This window comes from Chlorocebus sabaeus, chromosome 8 (genome assembly GCF_047675955.1).
Source record: "Chlorocebus sabaeus isolate Y175 chromosome 8, mChlSab1.0.hap1, whole genome shotgun sequence".
NCBI lineage: Eukaryota > Metazoa > Chordata > Mammalia > Primates > Cercopithecidae > Chlorocebus > Chlorocebus sabaeus.
In genome coordinates, this window is record NC_132911.1 from 121,465,789 (window position 1) to 121,482,631 (window position 16,843).

Here is a 16,843-nt window from a genome sequence, read left to right on the forward strand (position 1 = left end):
ATCTGATTGAATCATGAGGATTTAATGAGTTATTAAACATAAAATGCTTGGCATATTTAATGAATGTAAAGTGCCTGGCTTTTCCAATGGGTCAAGGAATGCTAGTTCCTCACCTTTATCTCCTGTTTCTGAATCTCGGTTCATTATCCTTAAAACGACAATAATAATGGCTACTTCATCATGATGTTGTGAAGATTAAATTGCTGTGGAAAGTTCTTGAAACAGTGCTCAGCAAAATTATCTCTATTTTTCTTACATTTTCCCTAATTTCATTATGTAGCTAATGTGTGAAGCTGGAAGAAAGAAGTGGATTAGCCATTCTTAAAAGTCTTGGGGCATGTGTTTCTTAGTCTTTAACCCTTCAACAGCTCCCTGGAAGAAGAGTTTGTAACTGAGACTGGTTGTGTCTTGAAATTTATGCCTCTCTTTTTCTCCAGTCTAGAAATCCTTGGGATTTAATACAAGGATGCTCAGAATAAAACTACATTCCCTAGCCCCTCTTGCCGTTAGCTGTGGCCATGTGACTGAGTTCTAGCTGATGGATTATGAACAGTAGTGATGAATGTACATCTAAGTCCCGCCTTTATAGGGGAGGAATGTGTGTCTTTCTCTTTCCCATTTCCTGTATCTGAAATGCAGACATAGTAGTTAATCATCTTAGACAATGTGGACAAGGGCACTGACCTCTGGAAAGCAGACAGCAAGATAATAGTAGCTTAGTCCTTCCTGCTGCTATAGCCAATGTCTCAGGAATTTGACAGGAATTGGAGCAGGAATGTCTCAGTCTATTACTGAATATTAGTAATACTCAATATTATTGCTGCTATTACCCCAGACTAGGTCATTCATAAACAACAAAAGTGTATTTCTCATGGTTCCGGAGGCAGGGAAGTCCAATACCAAGGTGCAAACAGGTCCAGTGTCTCGTGAAGGCTTTCTATTTCCCTCATGGGTGACATCTTCATCCTGTGTCCTCATGTGGTGAAAGAGGTAAAGGAAGCTCATTCCCGTCTCTTTGATAAAAGCACTAATCCTATTCATGAGGATGGAGCCCTCATGACTTAATCATTTCCCAAAGTCCTGACCACTTAATACTATCACCTGGGGTATTGGGTTCCAATATATAAATTTTGGGGGTATACCAACATTCAGATAATAGAAGTAACCTAACTGCCCGAACCATGGAGAAATCATGTGAGCCCCTGAATGCTTACGTTCAGCTCTCTGAGGGAGAAAGAAATGTTTCTCTTGCTTAAACTACAGATACTTGAGTCTTTGCTGTTTCAGATGAAACTAAATCTGATCTAATACAGAGGCATTAGGAGATCTTGGAATATCCAGGCATTGTTAATGACAAATCCTTACCTTAGGCAGTTTTAAGCCTCCCCCATAGGGATCTCAGCCACCAGGCAAGGCTAATCTGCTTGGTCGGTCCTGTCTGCTCACCCTCTTACTGGCCTGCCTACCCAGAGATTTAAAGTCCCCACCTGGGCAACCAACCAGAATCCAATTTAGCCTTGAAAGCCCCTTCCACAGCCAATCTTGTCAATGAAGCTTTCCCTGCTGAATGATAGCTCTCTGGGATCTCTCCCTTGTCTGAGTTCCACAGCAGCTGACTATACCATCTGTCGTTTGGTTCCAACCTTATTCTGTTTTCTAGCCCACGGGTTTTCATCCCTATGCCCTTCCTCTTTATAGTAACAAATTCATTAAGAACAAGATCCATGTTTTGGCATTTTTATCAGATGTTTGTATCTTTATCTGATTTTGGAAGTCATTTCTAACCACGAAGCGTCATACTCTGTACTCTCGAAGTAATGTGGACTTTAGAGATTGGTTTCTACATCTTCCTAAACTGTGATGTCTTCAAAGGCAAAAACAAACAAACAAACAAACAAAAACAAAAACAAAAAAACACTATCACAATGATCTCTGTGTCCACAGTACCTGATTCATGCACGTACCTCACTCAATGCATATAGATTGATGAATAGATAAATCTTAGGCCCCCAACATCTAGAATAATGTCTTGTCCGTAATGCCTACAAGTCTCTATAAACTAATTACTTAATGTGGGTGTTGCCAAGGAAAGAAACTGTGAAAGGAAAATAAATCTTGGGTCCCCCAAATCACTAAGCTAAAGGGAAAATCAAGCTGGGAACTGCTCAGGACTAATCTGCCTCCCATTCTATTCAGTCACCCCTCTGCTCACTGAGATAAATGTGTATCTGATTTTCTCCTTTGGAGAGGCAAATCAGAAACTCAAAGGAACAAAACCATTTGTCTCTTATCTACCTATGACGTACCGCCTTTGCTTCGAGTTGTCCCGCCTTTTCCAGAATGAACCAATGTTCATCTTACATATGTTGATTGATGTCTCATGTCTCCCTAAAATGTATAAAACCAAGCTGTGCTCTCACTACCTTGGGCACACGTCATCAGTACCTCCTGAGGCTGTGTCATGGGTGCACATCCTCAGTCTTGGCAAAATAAACTTTCTAAATTAAATGAGACCTGTCTCAGATGTTTAGGATTCACGAAGCTTTTTGAGCTTTGGATTTGGAACTTATATTTCCTAAAACACTTTCATGTGTAGGCAATAGAGGCTTGACAAACTGGTTTAGGCAAAAAGTAATCTTAGTTTCATACAACAGGAAAGTCAAATGAGTACCTTCGGGTATTACTTGATATGGACATTCAAAAAAAGTCAACAGGGTTCTGTTTCTTTCTCTCTCCATATCTTAGACATGTCTCTCTATAGTTCCTCTCTGTGACAGCTTCCAGTAGCCCAAGACTTAGCATAGCAAACTCAGCAGCCCAACAACAAAAAAACATGTTCCCTAATATTTGTATAAAACATGTATCAGGGAGTATTTTGATTGCTTGACCCAGTCTGGACATGTGTCTATCTTGAATCACTATGGCCAGGAATTTGGGGTATTTTACTAGACACATCTAGGTCACATGTTCACCTGTGAGACTAGAGGAGAGGGCCAGCTGGGTTAGCCCCACACAGGCTCCAGAATGGAGAAGGGTTATGTTCCAGAAGAGGGACAAACCAACATATGCCCATCACTGTTCTGTAGCTGATACCTCCTTCTAGACTCAGTCAGCTCAAAGGTTTTGCCTGGGATCCACATGATTCTAGATTTCTTCTTGGCCTGGCGCAGTGGCTCATGCCTATAATCCTAGCACTTTGGAAGGCCAAGGCAGAGAGATTGCCTGAGCTCAGGAGTTCGAGACCACCCTGGGCAACATGGTGAAATCCCGTCTCTACTAAAATACACAAATTTAGCCGGGCGTGGTGGCAGGCACCTGTAATCCCAGCTACTCAGGAGGCTGAGGCAGGAGAATCACTTGAACCCAGGAGGTGGAGGTTGCAGTGAGCCAAGATCGTGCCACTGCACTTCAGCTGGGGCAACAGAAAGAGACTCCATTTCAAAATAAATACATAAGTTAATTAATTAAATAGATTTCTTCTTGCCATCTTCTTGCCACCATTATCGTCCTGCAGTCACCTCAGTGTGTTTCTTCAGTGTCTCCCCTTGGCTCCACTCCTCCCTGCACTGCCAAAATATAATTGATAGTTTAGTAGGCAGAAAGGAGTGGGCATCCCAGGATTGGGGAAGTTGCTTTACCTTCTGACTAATTCAAACCTAGGGTCTAAGGTAACTGGAGCAAGTCCCTGGTGATGCCACACAAGAGGATTCTGCTTCTAGGCATTCCTTTCTGACAGGAAAGAAATTCATGTTGACCTTATTAATTGGCTCCATCAGCCTGTCAAGAAAGCACTTGGTAGTTACTCCAATCAAGCCATTTGTTTTTTCTAGTTGAGATCAGAGTTATTCTCCAAAATCTTCAGAAGGCACTGGATCCCTCTAGCCGCTGAAAACATGGGTTCCTTGAACAATACAAGTATCTAAAAGTCTCTGCCAAATTTTCCAGCACCTGTTGAATGTAGTTTTTCTCCCAATAGAAGAAAAGCTTCTCAAGATTGTACACCTAGAGGTTCAAAAATAAATTCTAGATATAATACAACCCTAGAGCCACCTACCCCTTTCCAGACCCTTACCTCCTCCTACCAAGTCACACCAGAGCTTCTCTGAAATCTCAACCCAAGCCAGACTTTGTGGAAGACTTCCTAAAGCACTTTGGCCTGCCTGAGCATTCGTGAGGTCAGTGTCTTCTGCTTTTCTCTCTAGCACTTCCTAGGATATATTTAACACTCCCATGATCTCATTTATTAATAATGTGGACTGACAACTTTACAGTTTGCAAATAACCTTTTTCAAGCATTATTGTGGATAACTTTCCCAACAGCATGGAGAGATAAATAGAATTACTGTGCTCTAAGAGCAGAGAATACTGAGATTCAAAGAATATTATGTAATAGTTTAAGGTCACATGGCTAGTAAGTGGCAGAGTCAGGTCTCAAACTTATGTCCTCTCATTACAAATTCCTTAACTTTTTGTTCCATAATACAGTCTGTAACTATATCCTGTTGGATGATTTTGACTCCCAATAAGTCTGCAACCTTGAGGATACGAGGCAGGCTTTTGTTTTGTTTGCCTCTGAGTTCTATCTGTAGAAAGCCTAGTGTAACTCTGTGTGTCGGATTGGTATTCCAAAATAGTTTGCTGTCTGAGGGAGTAAACCATTTGCCACTGCGTTCCTGGTGAACTGAGTTGTCTTGGGGATTCAGCTTTGTAGGCAGGGTCTTATTGTCAGCTCTAAGAAAGGGAGGCCATACCTTCACTAGCATCTGGAGGATGTGCAAAGTGAAGCCTTCCTGTGCTAGTGGTGAGAATTGATCATTCACACATCCATTCATTCAACCAACACTATTTTCTGTCTTCTATGTACCAGGCAGAGTGATAGGTGCTGACTATACATTGGTAGATAATATACAGACACACCCAACCCAGAAGAGCTTACACCTCTTCGAGGGTCTTGGACTCTAATAGGAGTCATCTAATGATGATGTCTTCATTATTCTCACCTGTATTCATTCTCGACTGATGAATAACACATGACCACAAAATTTGCAAACTAAAACAATACCAAATTGTTAACTCACACTGTGAAAACTCACCAGGGTTATCTGCTAAAGGTCTCACAAAACCAAAATCAAAGGTCAGCCAGGTGGAGTTCTTATCTGAAGCTTCTGAAGAAGAATCTCCCTTGCAGCTCATTCTGGTTGCAGACAGAGTCCAGTTCCTTGTGCTTGTAAGATTAAGGTTCCTGTTTTTTTGCTGGCTGTCATCTGGGGTTTTCTCTCAGTTCCCACAGGCTACCCTTAGGTCTTTTCCATGGGGCCACCTCCATCTTTAAGTCTCATACTTCCTCTTTTCCTACCAGCTGGAGAAAACTCTGATCTTAAAGGATTCATGTCATTAGGCCAGGACCACACAGATAGTCTCCCTTTCTTATAGTCAATCTCACCATATAACATCACCTACTCACCGAGTAACAGGTCATGATACCCACAGGTTCCACCCACACTCACAGGGAAGAAGATTGTACAAGGCATGGATCACTGGGGTCAGCTTAGAATCTACCTGCACACCACCTCTGCCCAACTTCAGTCACTTAATCACTTCACATGGGCATTTGCCACAATCTAACAAGTGTTTTTTTCCCTGTCCTGTCTCATCCATATTTAATCAGAGGTCACAACACCATACCTTTGCATGTGCCAGTCTCTCTTCTTGGAATGCTTTCCCTGATGCTTATCCTCCAACAAAATCCCCCTTAAACTTAATCTTCCTTAAGGCTCAAAGGTTACACCCTCTGAGGGTCTTCTCAGCACCCAGCCATCCATCAGAGTTAAATAATCCCTTCCCTGTTTTTTTTTTAATGAGACAATCCATCTCATCACACCAGAATCTAACCCAGACTATTACTGTCTTAAACACCAGACTGTGAGGTCTCTGACATCAGAGTTTGTGTTTCATTCATCTTTGGTTTCCCAGGGCCTCCCACAGATCTTGGCACATAGTAAGTGCTTGGAAAGTGTTTGTCAAATTTGAATTGACCTGAACTTTCTATCCTCTGTTCTGCAGATTTATGATTGGAAGAGCAGCACAGATTTGAAATCTAGTTTGGGGCATGAAGTAGAACATCTGTAATTTTTACCTCCCAGCGTGGATTATTTGGTGTTCTGATTATTGAACTCTAACAAGCCATTATGAAACCACCACACCCCCCCTTTCCATCCCTGTAATCAACATGGGATTTCCTTACTGCCCCATCCAAGTATAGACTCACCTATGACTCAGGCTTTGCTAATAAGAGGCACCGTGATTGATTCCAAGATGGGCATCTGATGCAATTCAGCTGAGAACATGCCTTCCATCTTCTTATACCCTTTGGGAAAGCAGTTTTCTCTTTCCATTGGACTTGTGGAGCTGATAGAATAACGGCTTGGAGCAACTAGTGGCTTTCTCTGCCACCCTCTAAAGGAAAGCTCACAATGAACCAATACAGAAAAAGTATAGAACTAAGAGATGACAATAGAGAAACACTGAGTCCTGAAGACATCATGAGCCACTGGACTGAGCCACGCCCAAAGCTTGTCATCTTTTGAGCTGGCCAATAAATGAAATCTCTTCTTACATTTCCACCAACACACTTTCCCATTTATTAATTGACTTGGGTTTCTGTTACTTGCAACCAAAACCAAAACCCTAAAAAATACAAGATAGTAATCTCTAATTACGGGCAAAAAATCCAAAAATAACTAACCCCTTCTTATCTCATGAAAGTCTTAATGAAAACTGAACAAATGGGGTCACTGGAAATGCCACTGCTTCCAACCTCTTCAATACTAACCTGCTGAATCCTTTTTACTTTGTGTTGGAATGCAGAGACCAAGGATTTAGGGACTGATACTGTAATGAACAACAGGACAGAGTATTATTCATTATCTTCAGAAGCAGCCACTTAAGTCTTGCAGCCAAGTTTTTCGAAGGGACCCCAGGTGTGCAATTTGCAAGCAAATGACAATCGACATGACTATTGATTGCTTTGACCAGCTAATTATGAGTCTGTAATTTCCTGGGCCCTAGGATTTCTGTCCCATTTCCTATATTGGAACTCCCCTTGGATCTCATTTGTTTACCCTCAAATCATCCCTAGGGAGGATGATTCTTCTCTCATCAGCCTTCCCCACATCCTTCTCCATCCTGCTGGCCTCTCAATAGCTGTGTCACCAGATTTCGAAGGGACTTTCAACTTATTGCATAATCAGCTCTTCCTCTGAGACATCCCTCACCCCCACCGCCATCATTACCTCAGGGTGTTGGAACTTTGCTGTAAGCTGCTGACAGATCATTAAAGATCCCAGCTGTTCCTGGTCCAAAACAACCCCTTTCAACTGGGTCTCCTTCCAGGAACAGCTGCAAAAGCTCCAGAAAGGAAGGGAGGAGACACATTTAGCATGATAACAAATCAGTAGGGAGTAGCCAGTTTACCCAGAAAGGCTGCAATGCAGTTACACCCACCCAGCAACTCTCCCCACCCCTGCTAGGAGAGAGACAAATTCGTGCTACCTCTGTGTGAAAACTCTTCATAACCAAAGGAATGAAATCAAGAATCACAACCCACCCCTGCTCCCTGGAGAGGAGCCTGGACAAAGTTCTTGCTTTTTCCATCATGATTCACAAAAAGGCCTGTCAGTGGTTACAAGATTATTATCTTGCATACACGTACATGTAACATACTCACACCAAATTAACAACATGGAAGAAGTAGCTGTCATCTATCTCATGCAGGGCACTGGGCAAAGGGTTCAACATATGTTTGCAGGCTGGGCGTGGTGGCTCGTACCTGTAATCCCAGCACTTTGTGAGGCCAAGGCAAGTGGATCACCTGAGATCAAGGGTTCAAGACCAGCCTGGCCAACATGGCAAAACCATCTCTATAAAAATACAAAAAATGTAGCTCAGTGTGGTAGCACACGCCTGTAGTCCCAGCTGCTCAGGAGACTGAGACAGGAGAATTGCTTGAACTCCTGGAAGGCGGAGGTTGTGTTACCTACCAGGGGGTTCCTTGCTCCCAGAGCTCCCAAGATGGTGGCCGGCCACTTCCAAAATGGCGGTGGGCCACTTCCAAGATGGTGGCAAGCCTCATGTTCTCTGACCTGGGGTTCTTGGCCTCACAGATTCCAAGGAATGGAATCTTGGGCCATGGTGTGAGTGTTACAGCTCTATTAGAAGCAATGGGTCACAGAAGAGAACCGTGGAACCCAGTGACTAGTGTTCAGCTCGATTAGGACGAGCCCAGGCACTTAGCTGTGCACGAACAATGGCAAGCCTTTAGCCCGATCGGGAGTGGCAATGGGCACCTCGCTGGATCAGGAGCACAGTGGACACCCTGATGGATCCGGAGGGATGGAAGTCAGAGGCGGGTCTGCGACTGCAGCAAACAGCAGTGGTGGACGGTGAGCAAAAGCTCAACTCCAGCCCTAACAAAACAAGGACCAGAGGAGTGCAGTTACAAGATTTAATAGAGTGAAATAGAGTGAAGACAGAGCTCTCATGTAAGGGGAGGAGACCCAAAGGGGGTTGCCTGCAGGCTTGAATGCCTGGGTTTATATCCCGATCCTTGTCCCTCCCGCTGTGCTCTCAGGCAATAGATGATTGGCTATTTCTTTACCTCCTGTTTTTACCTAATTAGCATTTTAGTGAGCTCTCTGATTGGTCGGGTGTGGGCTAAGTTGCAAGCCCTGTGTTTAAAGGTGGATGTGGTCACCTTCCCAGCTAGGCTTAGGGATTCTTAGTCCGCCCAGGAAATTCAGCTAGTCCTGTCCCTCAATTGCAGTGAGTCAAGATCGCATCACTGCACTCCAGCCTGGACAACAGAGCGAGACTGTGTCTCAGAAAAAAAAAAGATGTGTTTGCTTATGAATCCTTCCTTAAAAACAAATCATTGATTGATAAGGAAACCAAGGCACAAAGAGATTGAATAACTTGCCCAAGTTTGCACAACTCAGAAGTAGTGGAGCTGGGATTTGAACTCAAGTCTATCTGACTCAAGCCTATACTGTCAACTCTAATCCCATTCCAATATAAGCCCCATTCAATTGCCTAATTGGTACAGAGTCTGGGATTTAGTGGGCACCATTAAAGTTTGGTTTAATGAATTTATTTTAATGAAGGCAAATTCATGCCACTATTCTTTTACACATATTGCTTTCTCTTCTGAAATGCGCTTTACCCCAACCACTTTATCCACCTGGAAAACATTGAATGATTGTGCAAGATATATCTTAATTCTCATGTACAATATACAAAGACTTTACAAGGAAGCCCCCTTCCCTTGTTCAGTGGACAGTCTTAGTCATTCCCTCCACATTGTCTCTATTATTGCCTACGTGGCACAATTCTGTATGTATCAAAAACTTTAGTTGTCTGCCTACCCCATGACAGCTAAGCAACATTGCCTTGAACTTTCTCTTTTCATGGCTTCAGGAAATGCTCCCTCAATATTTCTGCTAATTCCCAAGGGTTTTACATTTCCTCCTGTTCTACCTCTCAAGCTCCAGTTACCTCTATTATTGCTTTTGTCTATCACTACGCCACTTGGGAATAAAATTTAACACCTTTAATTTCTATTATACATCAATGTCAGTTTTTCATGAGCCTTGTAATTTGGGAGGGAGGGCAGCAAAAGGAGTCAAGTAGTGTAGCACTCCGCTTTCTACCATCTTGTTTGCTCCTACCCTTATCCCTCTCCCCACTCCTCTTATAAGCAATGTAATTCCTCAATTTCTTCACACAATGTATACAGAGCAATTTTCCCCCAAATCCTGGTACCAACTAACATCAAGGCCTTGGAAGGAAGGAACAGCAAGGGATGAGAGTGGAGTATAGGAAAAGGGGTGGGGACTCAAATCATACCCAAATCCCTCATGTATTTAATAATTATTTCTTGAGTATCCCCTATCTGTGAGGTAATTAGGACACAGAGATTAAGAAAAACAAGATGTCTATTGTTATGAAGGTTAATTCCTAGTAGAAGGAACACAAAGCAAATGAATAAACACAGTGCTTTCCAACTGTGATGATGTGAAAGTAGCCTGTGGGGTGGATGGTGACTAATTAAGGTAGAGTGGCCAGGCATGGCCTTTCCTTAGAGGTGATATTTAAGCTGAGAGTTGGAGAGGTGAAAAATCAGCCATGCCATGAACTTGAGACAAGGGTTATAAACTGAAAGAACTATTAGGACAGAAACTCTGAGCAGCAAGCTTTTGTGTGTTCTGGAAAAAGAAAAGTGAGAAAGTAGCCATAAAATATGAAGACAGAGACTGATAGTGGCAGAACACATAAAAGGCTTTTTTCTTAATTTCAGTGGAAATCTATGGGATATTTTTGACATATGAGTGACCCAATCTAATCGCCAAAACACTTTTGTCCAAATAAAATAAACACTTCTTCTTTTTTATGCATATATTTTCCTTACCATACTATGAGTTCCTTGAAACAGATAGGCATTGGACAAGTTGCCTTATATAAAATGATGAAATTACATAGAAATATTTTTATGTTTTTTATTCTTCTCATTTCATGTTTTACAAATGAATGAAAAATGCTTGAACCAATGAATACATTATTATTAAAAATACATGCTTAACATGCATTTCAATATTTAAATGTCTATGTAAAGCAAAGTTGACAGAAATAAAAGAAGTAAACAAATCTGCAATCATCATCTAAGGGTTAAAGAAAAGTCATGAGAAAAATTAAAAATTACTTAAACTGAATGGCAATGAGAATACTGTATGTCAAAACTTGAGATATAAAGCAAAAATAGTGCATATATTAGAACAAAAGATTTAAAATTAATGTTCTAAACTTTCATTTTAAGAGGATAAGAAGCAAAATTAAATCTAAAGTAAGTAGAAAAAAGGAAATAATAATAAAAGTAGATATCAATGAGCTAAAAAACAGAAAAGCAATTAAAAAATCAACAAAGGCAATAAAACACATGTTTTTAAAATATAAACAAAGTGTTAAACCCCAAACAACACTGATCAGGAAAAATAAGATAGAAGACATAATATCAAGGGAAAAAAAAGAAAGCCATTATTGCAATTTCTATAGAAATTATAAGGATAGTGCAATAAATATATCTTACAAAATGCTCTTAGTCAGAATATATAAATATGTAAAGAATTACTACAAATTAATAAAAAGGAAAACAAATAATCCAACTTTTTTCAAAAGTAAAAACATTAAAAGGTAATTCACATAAAAGAATATACAAATGTAAATTAACAAATAAATGTATTAGTCATCAAGAAAATGCAAAGTAATGACAAAAACTGCAATTACTTTTGGCCCAACCTAATACTACCACATCTACATAAGGATAACTAAAATTTTAAAACTAACAAAGTTAAGTTTGGGTAAAGATAAAGAACAACCAGAATTTGCGAACACTGCTAAAGGAACCACAAATTAATACCCTTTTAACACTGTTTATTAGTATATATTAAAGCAAACATATGTGTCTCTATAACTCATCAATTCCAATCTTGTGGATACACCCTTCCAAAAGGTCTGCTTATGTGTAACAAATGCAGGTATGAGAATTTTCACAGCAGCTCTATCATCATATCCCCAAACTAGAAATACCAAGAACAGGATGGATGAATCTCACAGAGAGTATTACACAAAAGAAACTAGACACAATCAGCTTCATGCTGTATGAGTCCATTTCTATGAAATTCAAAATCACAAAACTAACCCATAGTGCTAGAGATGTCCTGCCAGGTGGTGTGTATTGGTAGTAAGAGTCATGAACAAGCCTTCTAGGGCACTGGAAATGTTCTATGTCTTGAGCTGCATGATAATCCCATAGGTGTGCGTAGATGTAAGAGTTTATTGAACCCTATGCCTGAAATCTGTTTACTTCATTGTTTGTGAATCAGGCCTCAGTTAAAAGGTACAAAACAAAAGTTATGTATTATTTAAACATTCCTTAAACAAACAAAAACAAGTTATTCATTAAAGCAATAGTCATGCTGCATGCGGTGGTTCATGCCTTTAATCCCAACACTTTGAGAGGCCAAGGAGGGTGGATCACTTGAGCCCAGGAGTTCAAGGCCAGCCTGAGCAACATGGTGAAATCCCATCTCTACAAAAAATGCAAAACTTAGCCAGGTGTGGTAGCGTGCATTTGTAGTGCCACCTACTTGGGAGACCAAGGCAGGAGAATTGCTTGAGCCACGGAGGTTGAGGCTGCACTGATCATGCCACTGCCCTCTAGCCTGGGCAACAGAGTGAGACCCTGTCTCAAAAGAAAAAAAAAAATCATGTAATAATAATATGGCTGTTTTCTCCCCACAGGCAACGTGCTCACCCAGCACAGAACGATGACCAATTCATAATTACACTCTTACTTCTTAGAACCTAGTAGATGTTTAATATGTAATTGTTGAGTTTACAGAATTATAGTAATGGAAGGGCATAAGTTTATCTGTTTCTCCTTTTAGAGAGCTCTCTCTAACTCATCTGATGGTGCAGTCCAGATGGTATATCTCTAGGAATTCATTGTTTCCCCTATGTTGGGCCAATAAATTATGCCAGCTACCACATGGAGATGTTCAAGCTTCTGAAAGTATCAACCTCACATGAGCTTAGGAGCTGGCAGACACCTGGGAATGCTGAGATGTAACAGAATGTCCAATAATGTCAAGTGACCTCAGTGAATGCTTGGGAAGGTGCAAAACATAAATAGAATTCAAAACAGTAAGACAATAGTATAGCAAAAGTGACTTGTCTTTAGGAACTTCAAAATGAGGTTAATCTCTGAAGATAAAACTGCTAAAATCTATCCCTGAAATATGAGCCATCTATCAATGTTGACCAATCAGTTGTTAGAATTTGAGGAAATGCTCAAATTTTAATCAAAGTAGTTAGGGAATAGCCTCAAGGAAGCACAGATGATGCTAGCCTACCTCAAACTGCATGCACACAGCATCAGCTTGGTACATCAGCGTGAGCTAACTTATCAGAGAAAAACAAATTGATTTTTGGTAACTTGGCCAGAGCTGACACTTCATCAACTGCATTGACTCTTGTTGGAAGGAAAGGATGTGCAAGCATGACGGGAATGATGGGCATGCCCAGGGATGAAGGGGAGGACATCCTAAAGGGAAACAGTGTATCAGCATTTACCAGCCCTATCTTGACTTTGGATCAGAAAGCAGAAGTATTCCAGTTAATAGAAAAAGTTGACTGTTGAGGGATAAGTGGAGTTTTCTGTATCATTCTTGACTAGCTACAATCGCTTTGTGTTAGAACTATCTCCCTTTGCTCTGATCCCTTTACTCAGAAATGTCCTGGCAAATGTACAGAGGCCTTATTTAATTTCCCATGGGGAGCCACATATGAGGAAGGAATGTGACCCTGAGCATCGAAGTCTAGCTGCTCATTATGGTTATCAAGTAACATTTGTTAGTCATTCTGAGCAGTCACTTACTGACATATATTACTCAGGATAGGCTGAAAGTGCTGTTTCAAAAACCCTAAATCTCAGTGGCTTGACTCAATAAAAGTTTAGTGTTTTCCCTCACTTATGGTCATGCATGAGTCTTGGGTGGGAACAGACAAGGAGACCCTAATCCATATGTTCAATGAGGAACCTAGGCCTCTCTTATCCTTGACACCACCGTCCCCCAGGTCCTCAGAGATCTCTTATTTCAATTGATGGATTAACAAAGAGAGCAAGAACTGCACATAGAAGATTTATCGACTAGTTTGAATGGACACAAAACACATATTCACATTCCAATGGTGGGAACTCATTCACATGATCACATCTAACTGCAAGAGAAACTGAAAAATACTTTCTGAGCACTCAGAAAGGAGAGCATAGAAATTGTCATGCCCTAATAATCTCTGCCTCTTGTACTAAATGTTTTATATTAATTATATTATGTAATCCTTATCACATTCCTTAAACGGTGGTAGAATCAGAGTATCATAGTCTTACAGGAGAGGAAACAGAAGTATAGCTGGGATAAGTAATTCACTGAAGAACAGGGAACTAATTGTATTTGAGCCAAAGCAAGGTTAGAACACATCTCTGGAGTTCCTGCTTTTAACCACTAAGACAAACAATATTTATTGTGGCAAATTAATATTAAAATATTAGCCTTCAGATTTATAAGTTTCAGGGCACTTACAAGATGGTGAGTTTGAACTGAAAGACTAGATTCTAGAACACAGTGACCCTCCAAGGCACTTCCTCCTCTGAGGCCCTGATGAATGTCCAGCCAAGCCCACAGTACATCCTGTCTGGACAAACTGAAACAAATAAGGATATGAGTTAAGAGTAAATGAGCACTTATCACCAAGCCAAGCGGAATTCTTCAAATCTTACATGAGTTGAACTTTTTAAATCCCTACCACAACTCAATGAAATAGATAGTATTACGAAGATATTGCAACACAGAGAGATTAAGAAACTTGCCCAAGACCACACAGTCAGAAAGACCCAGAGGCAGCTTTAGATCCAAGGCAACTTCAGTTCTAGAATACATTCTATGGGCTGCTATGTTAAAGAAAAGTCCAATAAGGATGACATCAACTCTGTTGGTATACTGTTTTCATCCACGGTGATTCCCATAATCATCCACATAGAATGAAAACTTGATGTAACTCATGTATCATCTCCTCTTCTGAGGAGGGCAGGGCACTTCTTCACACAAAAAGGTACACAGGAAGTATTTATGAAACTAAAATTATTTGAGTTGTATTAAATTGAAGGTTGTAACATGGCACCCTTTTTCCCTTCATCTATATCCATAAAATTAAAGATGGCTACGTATTTTATATAAATTATCTCATTTAATCCTCATAAAACTCTCCAAGGATATAATTTTACTTCCATTTAAGAGGTCATAACACCAAGTTTCATCATAAAGAAACAAAGTCTGATAATATCTGACTTACATATGAGAATAAACTTCCTGGTAACACTTTTATAATGATTTCTGAACATCTCTCTAAATGATGAGAAATATCCTCCTCTGGCATTCCAAGAATACAGGCGGTTGAAAATTCAGGACTTTGCTTTCACAATTCTATCTTTTTTACTTCCAGGGAAGTCATTTCCGTGAAGCACTGGTGTGAACAACAGTCACAAGTGGGAAGAGCAATGGAACAAGGAGGAGGAGGAATGAAATGGTCCTATAATTTTAGAAAGAGTGTGAAAAAAAGAAGTTAGACTTCTAGGTTCTATTTCTGGCTCTGCTACTGTTTTCAAGCCAGCCAGCCATCTTTCTACCTTTTTCTCCATTAATTGCCAAAGGTGGGGAAGAATATAGACTGAGTATAAAGCACCTTGTCATGCTTGGATGAAAGATCCTGTATTATGACCAGCGTAAAACCAGAATTGATCATGTTGTGAAATCCACACTGTGTTGTAATATATTGGTTTCAAGCTTTTCAGGAATACTTTTACTCTGAATTCATAAGGTCAGAGAAGGCAAAACTGCATTTTAAGATGGGAATGCCAAAGATGGATGTAGCACATTGAAAACAGGCAATGGTTTTGAGCAAAGCTAGCCGCACAACAACTTGTAATGGTAGTGAAGTTTGTGATCCATTATACGCTCTTTTCTTCCTTTTTTCTTCCTCATTAAATGACCCACTTCCCTAAGTACCAGTTTGTATATATTATCTTTATTATTATTTGAATATGTATAAGGAGCACAAATGCAATTTTATTACATGGATATATTGTATAGTGGTGAAGTCTTAGTTTTTAGTATATCCATCACCCAAATAATGTACATTGTACCCCATTAAGTAATCTTTTATCATCCACCCCCTACTCACCTCCGAACCCTTCTGAGTCTCCGACGTCTATCATTCCACACTCTACATCCATGTGTACACATTATATAGCTCCCACTTATAAGTAAGACTATGTAGTACTTGTCTTTCTGTTTCTCAATGGTTTTACTTAAGATAATGGCCCCCAGTTCCCTCCATGTTTCTGCAAAAGACATGATTTCATTTTTTATGTCCAAATAGTATTCTATTGTGTATATATACCACATCCAATCATCCACTGATGGACACTTAGATTGATTCCTTATCTTTGCTATTGTGAATAGTGCTGTAGTAAACATATGACAACTGTAGGTATCTTTTTGACATAATAATGATTTCTCTTCATTTGGGTATATACCCAGTAGTGAGATTGAAGGATAGAGTAGTAATTCTATTTTTGGTTATTTGAGAAATCTCCATACTGTTTCCATAAAGGTTGTGCTAATTTACATTCCAAACAACAGTGTGTAAGTGTTCCCTTTTCTCCTCATCCTCCCCAACGTCTGTTATTCTTTGTCTTTTCAGTAATAACCATTCTGACTGCTATAAGATGATATCCCATTGTGGTTTTAATTTGCATTTATCTGATGATTAGTGATGTTGAGCATTTTTTCATATGCTTGTTGGCCATTTGTATGTTTTCTTTTAAAAGTGTCTATTCATGTTTTTTCCCACTTTTTAATGGGATTATTTGGGGTTGCTTTGTTGAGTTGCTTGAGTTCTTTGTAAATTCCGGACATGGACCCCTATCAGATGCATAGTTTGCAAATATCTTTGCCTATTCTATAGGTTATCTGTTCACTCTGAAAATTATTTATTTTGCTGTCCAGAAGTTTTTTTAGTTCAATTAAGTCCCATTTGTTTATATTTGTTTTCGTGGCATTTGCTTTTGAGGTCTTAGTCATTGAATTCTTTGCCTAGACTAATGTCCAGAAGAGTTTTCCCTAGGTTTTCTTCTAGTATTTTTATAGTTTCAGGTCTTACAATTAAGTTTTTA

General features: G+C 40.0%; 1 long non-coding RNA gene across 4 annotated transcripts in view; it reads right to left on the minus strand.

Moving 5' to 3' along the window:
* The window catches only part of LOC119624872 (uncharacterized), a 592,746-nt gene extending 585,880 nt beyond the window's left edge, over positions 1-6,866 (minus strand). For 2 of the 4 annotated variants that reach the window (XR_005240998.2, XR_012093745.1), the window contains exon 1: positions 6,269-6,866. This is a non-coding gene — a long non-coding RNA (uncharacterized lncRNA). The remainder of the gene's footprint in view (positions 1-6,268) is intronic. The other 2 variants (XR_012093746.1, XR_012093744.1) reach the window with 1 other exon arrangement.
* Positions 6,867-16,843: the final 9,977 nt, after the last annotated feature.